This window comes from Arachis ipaensis, chromosome B05, assembly GCF_000816755.2.
Source record: "Arachis ipaensis cultivar K30076 chromosome B05, Araip1.1, whole genome shotgun sequence".
Classification (NCBI taxonomy): domain Eukaryota; kingdom Viridiplantae; phylum Streptophyta; class Magnoliopsida; order Fabales; family Fabaceae; genus Arachis; species Arachis ipaensis.
The window spans coordinates 133,455,223-133,463,658 of record NC_029789.2 but is presented as its reverse complement, the minus strand read 5'-3'; the positions used below and the strand labels follow the sequence as shown (position 1 = coordinate 133,463,658).

At 34.2% G+C, this 8,436-nt stretch overlaps 3 long non-coding RNA genes across 3 annotated transcripts; all 3 read right to left on the bottom strand.

Annotated features, from left to right (window-relative positions):
• LOC110263030 lies at positions 1,835–2,515 on the bottom strand. Its single transcript, XR_002348035.1, has 3 exons — positions 2,428–2,515; positions 2,093–2,221; positions 1,835–2,003 (listed from the first exon to the last, which is right to left on the bottom strand). It is a non-coding gene; the product is annotated as an uncharacterized LOC110263030 (long non-coding RNA).
• LOC110263029 lies at positions 3,642–4,253 on the bottom strand. Its single transcript, XR_002348034.1, has 3 exons — positions 4,138–4,253; positions 3,964–4,050; positions 3,642–3,737 (listed from the first exon to the last, which is right to left on the bottom strand). It is a non-coding gene; the product is annotated as an uncharacterized LOC110263029 (long non-coding RNA).
• On the bottom strand, positions 4,304–4,579 carry LOC110263028. The gene is made up of 3 exons (XR_002348033.1): positions 4,561–4,579; positions 4,415–4,483; positions 4,304–4,333 (listed from the first exon to the last, which is right to left on the bottom strand). It is a non-coding gene; the product is annotated as an uncharacterized LOC110263028 (long non-coding RNA).

Genomic DNA, 8,436 nt, shown 5'->3' with positions numbered 1-8,436 from the left:
AACATCATGGTTGAGATGGAATCATTGAAAGCCAAAAGGAAGGGGACATCTTCTTTATCTCATGAAGACGCCAACTTGGAATCCGTTAACGAGCTTCAAAGCCCTCCAAGGATTCGAACAAGAGGACGTCCAAAAAATAGGCTAGGTTCAAAGTTGGAAAACAGATTGCAAATGCCACAAAGAAGAAGAAAACGAAAGCTTTAAACGAGGTAAAAGTGATGTTCTTTAAATATGTGGTGATTGAGTTTAATTTTCTCGTTAATAGTTTAGCTAATATGTGAGTTTATTATATCCAGTTAAACCTCTTTGATGCTGCATCAGTGGTGCGTTCAAATTCCAGCCAATATCAAAGACGTGTTATGAATTATCTGTTCAGGAAATCAGCAGCAGCGGATAACTTTTTGGGTGTATAGTTACAGAATATGGGTGTAAAGCACTGTTTTTTGGGTGTATTTCTGAATTTTCTTGTGTTTCACATTTTACATATATTATATATATTTCACAATCTGCTGTTTATGTTATAAAATATTGTTTGTTTTTTTTTACTATGGTTTAGGGTTTTAGAGTTTAGGGTTTAGAGTTTAGGGTTTTAGGGTTTAGGGTTTAGGGTTTTAGGGTTTAGGGTTTAGGTTTTAGGGTTTAGGGATAAAGCATTAGTGGATAGAAGTCTGGTGTATATTTAACTTTCCTTGGGTGTAAAATGAGATCTTATGGGTGTAAAAATCAATTGTTTGGGTGTATAGTAGGTTGGTTGGTTTAGGGTTTAGGGTTTAGGTTTTAGGGTTTAGGATTAAAGGTTTTAGGTTTTAGGGTTTTAGGGTTTTATGGTTTAGGGTTTTAGTGTTTAGGGTTTAGGATTTTAGGGTTTTAGGGTTTTAGGGATTTAGGGTTTTACGGTTTAGGTTTTAGTGTTTAGAGTTTAGGGTTTTAGGGTTTAGAATTTAGGGTTTTAGGGATAAAGCATCAGGGGATAGATATTTGTGTATATATTCAACTTTTTTTCGGGTGTAAAATGTCAGGTTATGGGTGTATATTTGGTTTGATATTTTCCTTCATATTATAGTACCTGTAATTCAGACATTTTGAATACAGCAGAGAGAGTTTAATTATTGAAAGAAATTTTACAATAAACTGGATTATAATTGGCAAATTTTTACAGCATGTGTTCAATTTGTTATAAAACTACCTAACAGTTACATTACTCAGTGTCAATATCATTAGAATTTATCTGACAATATGGACTCAATAATAATGAGGATGGCTTGGACAGTCTTATTGCATTACTCCCCCTAATGGCTTCAGCTTTGTCTTGATTCATTTTATTGAATAGAATCCGGGAAGCATATGCTACTCTATAGTGGTCCACCTCGTCGTACAGTTAAAAAGAATATTCTGTTTAATCAACCATGTTAATTGAGTAAAGTAATACAGAGTTATTTAGTTTTAAACACATTTACCTGGGTCCAATTGTCCCACTCATACTTCAACCTTTTAATGTTTTCGGGCTGAATTATCTCAAGCCACTTCATTACGTAAATAGCACAGTCATAGCTGAAAACCAAGAAAATAAATTACAAATTACATATAGGAAAGTTTAATTTTCAGAGTGAAAGATTTATACCTTGTCTTTTGACCTGAGATGTTAATGTATGGCAGTTCAATTTCCTTGTCCTTGTCCTTTCTCTTCAAAGGTGCCCCTCAACATATACTCTAATTCGCGAAATTACATATCTCTTAAAACACAAAACAAATCAGTAATACATGAATAAATTTAATAAAGAAATACACCCAAAGGAGCATAAACTTACACCTTATATTGAACAGAAATACACCCAACTATTAAAATACAGAACACAAAACCAGCTTACAATGAATTTATTTAGGGCCATTCTCTCATCGGACGGAGATGTCGTGTGATATGGGTCGAGTATATAAAATTTCCGCTTTCTTGTATCAGCCAACCATAACCACCAATGTTGTGAATGGCAAACAGGTGCAAAAATCTGAAGTATGTCCAGATTGAACACTGTTTTAGTTTATTTGGCACAAAAGTAAAGAATGGTAATAAGAAGTTTTAGAAATGAAAACTTACATAACGATGCGATGCTAATTTTTTAAGGTCCAAGAAGGGTATAAACATTGGGTAGTCTTCCACCCTGAATGGCTTATTGTTTTTAGGCTGTAAGAATACCCCTTCTGGATGATTTGCAATGGCCATGTTCTGTAAAAATTGTGAACCACCAAATGAATACAGAAAATACACCCAAACGAATGCAGAAAATACACCCAAATGAATACACAACTTACACCCAATTGAACACAGAAAATACACCCAAATGAACACATAAAATACACCCAATTTAAGATATAAAATACACCCGAAGGAATGCAGAAAATACACCCAAAATTCGTTGAAGCAACCTTTACCACAATATCAGGGGGGAGACAGTATACTTCTTCTTGAAACCTTTTAATCTTTTGCTGGTTTAGGATGAGGCACATGTCAGAGACAATCTAGAAAAAGATGCCGAAATCAATTTACATCAATCAACATTTGCAGTTAATTTTGGTGATAAAAACATTAATGTTATTGTAATATTACCTCAGCTTCTATATGCGTTTCAGCTGCGAGTGATGCGAGGTGGACTTTTGACAAAATGTATCTATCTTGGGCATTGAGTGTGAACACGGTGTCATACTCATTAGTTAGTCCATTTTCGTATGTCTTCACTCGTGTGGCCCAGATGTAGCATTTCTCTTTCATGTCAGCCGTATTCTCATTCATCCTCGCAGGAGTTTCAAACTTCTCGAAACTCTCTCCGCCACTCTCCTTTTGAATCTATGGACTTTTTTCTTTTGTTGTCACCCCACCACTTGCAATTTTTTCTATCAGATCCCCTAATTGTTCTAGCAGTTTTGGGGTTTCAGGAGTTTTTGCCCTCTCTCCATCTTGCGTTGCCGCCCCCTCCTGCGTTGCTGCTTCTTCTTGGCTTGAATCAGTCAAGCCAAGGCTGAATGATGGCATCGGACCTTTTTTAGGAACGTACGATGCTGTCCGTGCCATCATAATCAGCGCAGCAGCGTCTTCTGGGGCTGGATTACTGCGTGATCATGTATAACATATTATAAGAATAAGAATATACGAATGATAACGAAACATTGATTTTACTCTTATGAACTTAAATTTTAGATGGAGCTGGTGGAAGCGTGGGTGTGCTTTCTTCAGGTTTTTGGGGTGGTTCAGGAGTGCTGCAGGGTTACATAAAATTAATGATGTTATAAAAAAACTAGTCAGAGATCAATCATGAAAATATACACCCTAACAAGGATCATATACACCCCAACAGGGGCAATATACACCCAAATTGTAACCAAATACACCCCAAGACTATTCCTTACCTTTTTGTAGTTCCTTCATTATTTTTTTCACTTGGAGACTTTTCAGGGGTTGGTTCAATTTCTGGCACAGGAGTTGGTTCATTTTCTATCACAGGGGTTTGTTCAATTTCTGGCACAGTGGTTGTTTGGGAAAGTGGTAGACAAACTTGAGTCGAAACTCTAAACAAGAAGAAAAATAAAAGGTTAACAAAGCCCCCGAAAATAAAATGGTTATAAGGTTGAAATTTTCTTGAAAAACTCACATTGAAAGCGCTTCTATTTGCGACTGTGTCTCTACCCGCACAACCATCATGTTCTCTTCAGCTGGCTCACTGGCTGACTCTTCAACCAGACTCAACCTAAAATACACCCTAAGAAAGTCAAAAATACACCCGAAGCATTCAAAAGAAAGACAGGCTTTGTTTTTTGAGAACTTACATACTTCCAGTTTTTGCTTTTTTTTCCTGCCTTTTTTTTTCTCGAATAAAACATTAAAGGGCTTTTTTTTCTAAAAAAAAATATACAGAATTAGAAGTAGAAGGTAATAAAAGAATAAAATCAACGATTATTAGAAAGAGAAATTACATGCTCTCTGCCGGTTTGTTTACGCTACTTTGATCTGTGTGTCCTTGAGACGAAGGATCATCACTTCCTAAGTTTACACCCGGTATTCTAAACATAATAGAGTACATATTATTCATAAAAAATACCATACTGTTAAATCAGGATAACAATATTTTATCAAATAAAGCTTCTTACGTTTCAGATGAGACATAGTGACCTTCCGTTGATCGCAGGTCAGCTTCCTTCTCCCTGGCAAACAAGAAATGATTATTAGCAAAGAAAACACCTTAAAATCTGAAATATACACCCCAACAAGACATACCCCTGTGCAGCAGATGTATCATTCTTTTCCCTTAAGAATTCATTTAATTCTTCAGTTCCAATTTCAGATCTGACAGTACATGCATAAAAGAACATGTTAACAAATATAATTTTGATGATAGACGGTAATATAGCTTACAAAGTACTGTACCCATGATAGGATTGAGCTTGCTCAGGAGATGAATCCTCAACAATGACCTTTTTCTTTTTGGATTGTGTCCTCGGGGGAAAAAACAAGTATGAATCAGAAATATAAAATTAAATTGATCAGAAAATACTATCCAAAGAAGTGCTTACTTTTGTGGTGTTCTCTGAGACTTTTTCTTTGTTTTTTGCTTCTCTAATGGTGATGATTCTTCGCTTCCAAAAGTTAATAAGAGACGCTCTGTTAATACATGAAATCTTGATAATAAACCCAAAGGAAAGCAGTAATAATTTCAGAACATTACTCATCATTTGATTCAGATTCTGAATCGAAATCCTCCTGAATCTTCTTCCTTTTTTTGGTTTCCATTCTGAAAGGCAAACAATCAGTTATTTATAAACATACTAAAAGGGACAAAATACACCCAAATGAATACATAAAATACAACCAACTGAATACACAAATACACCCAAATGAATACACAAAATACAACCGACTGAATACACAAAATACACCCAAATGAATACACAAAATACACCCAACTGAATACACAAAATACACCCAAGTATGTTACTTACTTTTTGGATGCTCGGGTGGGTTGTTTCCTTGCTGGTTCCTCTGAGTCTTCTTCAGTCTCAGACTCAGAGGTAGAATTCTCTTTACTTTCAGTTGTTTCAGTCTCTGATGATGATGAACTTGCTTTCCTTTTTTTTGTTTTTTTGTTTTTTTCTTTCTTATCTTTTTTCTTCATTTGTTTTAATTTCTCCTTTGTTTCAGCCATTTTTACAATTCCCTGAAACATTAGAAAAGTTAGTTAACAACATTCACGTAAATAAATACACCCAAGTTATTGTTTTCACTTACCATATGTTCATCCATTTCTGATCTCATTCTTTCAACCAACTGCTCTCTAGTCCAGTTGGCAATCCAGGGCTGTGGAGGACTTTCTTCTCCTTTCTTGTCTTTATTTATTGATAGGTGGAAGTAAACTATCATCAGGGCAAACAGGCAGTCGTCAATTGCCTTTTTCTTTTTCAGATTGTAATCTGTTATGCCCTTGATGATGAAATTCAGAACATGTGCTCCCCAGTTTCCCTCTTTTATTCTGTCCATCTTAAAAATTGGTGCCAGGTGCACAGGGGAGATTTTGTTGATTGTAGTTGGTAACAGAAACGCCATCTGTATATAGAGGATGAAAATCCTCTTGAGCATGAGGCGATCCTGTTCATTATCAATAGCAATAGTCATCATCTTATCTGTCAGATTTTTTAGAGTCTTCCCTTGGAATCTTCTAAAAATCTATTTATTGTCTTCAGAAAGTTCCTTATAATTGACTTTCTGAGGAAATAGATCTCCTACAAAAAGAAAAACAACATAGTATGAAAATCACATGAAATACACCCAAACATCACTTGAAAATAACACCCCAATATGGCTCATATACACCTATGTCTGTAATGAGTTACCTGACGCGTTGAGGCCAAGCACAGCTCCTATTGTGCTTGGTCTTACTCTAAATGAACCGTAGCCGATTTCGAGTGTGTTTTTCCCAAGTTTAAAGGAGTTTGCCAACTCCTTTAACAGTTTGTGATGCACCCTTAGCGGCGGGATGTGCATCAGGCCCTAAACCCCAAATCCCTAACAATTGCTTTCTTTTCCTCGCTCATATTTTCTGAATTTCTCACTCAACAAATGGGTTGCACACTTCAGGTCTTTGGTTTGCTGTAAACAAAGCAAAATTAGAGTCAGATATATTTCTATTATGAAAAACTGATTTGATCTAAGACATATATTTGTGCTTACGTTTTTTTTCAACTTGATTTTTGCTTGCCATTTTTACTGCAATGAAAAAATACACCCATATATCAGTCAGATACACCCATAGATCAGCCACATACACCTATACGGATTCTCATAAGTATTTAATTAGATCAGTTCAAAATGATGTTCAATTCACTCAAACATGTATAAATATACAAGGTCAAGCAATATTACAAGGTCAAGCAATATACACCCAAGGACAAGCAATATTAGAACAGTTGCAACAGTTGATTATATTACATTATATCAGTTCAGAAATATACACCTAACAAATTATGCCATATACACCCAACAATTAACCATATACACCCAACAAATTATGCCATATACACCCACCAAATTATGCAATATACTCCCAAAAATCCGTTAGGAGAAGAACTCGAACAAGAAGAACAGTAAAACCTTGAATAACTTAGAAGAACAGTAAAACCTAGAAGAATTTAGAAGAACAGTAAAACCTAGAACAAGAAGAACAGTAAAAACAGTAATATGAGAGCTAGAATAAGAAGATCAGTAAAACCTAGAAGAACTTAGAAGAACAGTAAAACCTAGTTCTTCGATTTCGAAATGTGAAAAATCTACAAGATCAGTAAAATAGTAACTTACCTTGAATAATATTTCTTCGTTTTTTCTGGCGATTTTTGATGGAGAGTTCTATCTTTTGTTCTTGATTTCTTGTAATATTCGTGACGAGTTCGAACGTCTCTCAGAATTGTAATTTGTTTGGAATCTTCCTTGAAACTTGACGGTTTGCGTTTCTTTGAGGGAGAAGAGGAAGTGTGCGCCATAATCAGCGTGTTTTGGAGAGCGTAACCGTTGTGTGAGGCGTGTGGGATTGACACTCCATTCTAAGGCTTGAACGCGCGTGGATTATTTCTGAGCTGGGCCAACTTGTAACGCTTGTTGGCCTTATTTGCTTGTATGTGTAGCAGGTCCCTATTTAAAAATATATTTTTAGAGTCAACTAATCGTACAACTACATTATGATACATTTTAAAATCATATTTGACTATGATGAAAAATAGGAAAATTTATGGACATAAAAGAAAGATATTAATATTAGTAGTTAGATTATCCTAAACAAATCTTTGTTATAAAATTATTCCTTTTTTACGTAAATTGTGGAAGAAATTTGGTATCATACTTATATATAAAACCTAATTAATCACTTCCGAAGATTTAATAGCAAGAATCTAAATTTGTGCAACCTACTCTCATGGTAGCTTATTGGGTTTTACCAACCCACTAAAATTTTACACCCAACCATGATTTGGTGCAAATTAGTCGCAATAGGAAAATCATAGTAGCCTAGCCTCCAACAATTTAGTGTGAAGGAGAGAAACCTAATACCCATTTAGCTACCACTACTATTTAGAAGACTTTAGTGAATGAATATGAGAAAGAAAAACCTAATATCTAATTTAGAATCTAGATTTAATAGGTTTAAATGGAGTTTAATATCTATTTTGGTACCACAATTTAATGTAGAGTGAGGAGGTATAAGATCCTTTTGCACTCGTGTGATTTAGCATCGAAATAAAAGAAGAAAGAAGATGAAAACTATTATTGGTAAAAAGGAGAATAGGAGAAATACAGTAGCAATGTGATAGGTAATCCTAAATTAATTTTATTGGTTACATGGTATTTGTTTACGTGATGAGATTTATGGACGTAGAGATTAGTCCAACAAATTTTTGTTTTTGTCTTTTTTGTTACATTTATTAGATTCATCGAACGTATTAGATTATTATAACTCTAAATTCCTTAATAGTGCCCCTGCTGTTTTTCCCGAGATGGCCTCTCTTATGTTACATTTATTATTAGATTCATAGAACATAGCTGTATCTTAGAAAGAGCCGTTTGGTCAATTTCACTCCACCTTATTAGCATGCCTTTTGTCTTTCCCATCTAAGGCAGCCTTTAATTAAGTTCTATTATGTTTAAATTCGTGTCGTGTGTGGAACTAAAATAAATTAATATTAAATTTAAATAAAATTGTAAGGATATTATATCTTTTAACATTTGAAATAGTTTTTTAAATTAATAACATTATTATTACAATTTTTACGTACTATATACAGTAGTAAATATTTTTTTGTCTACAATGAAAATTAATAACTTTATAATATAAATATTAATATAATATAAATTATCAAAACTAAAACATGATATTATAAATTTAAATAATTTATATATATAATCCACTA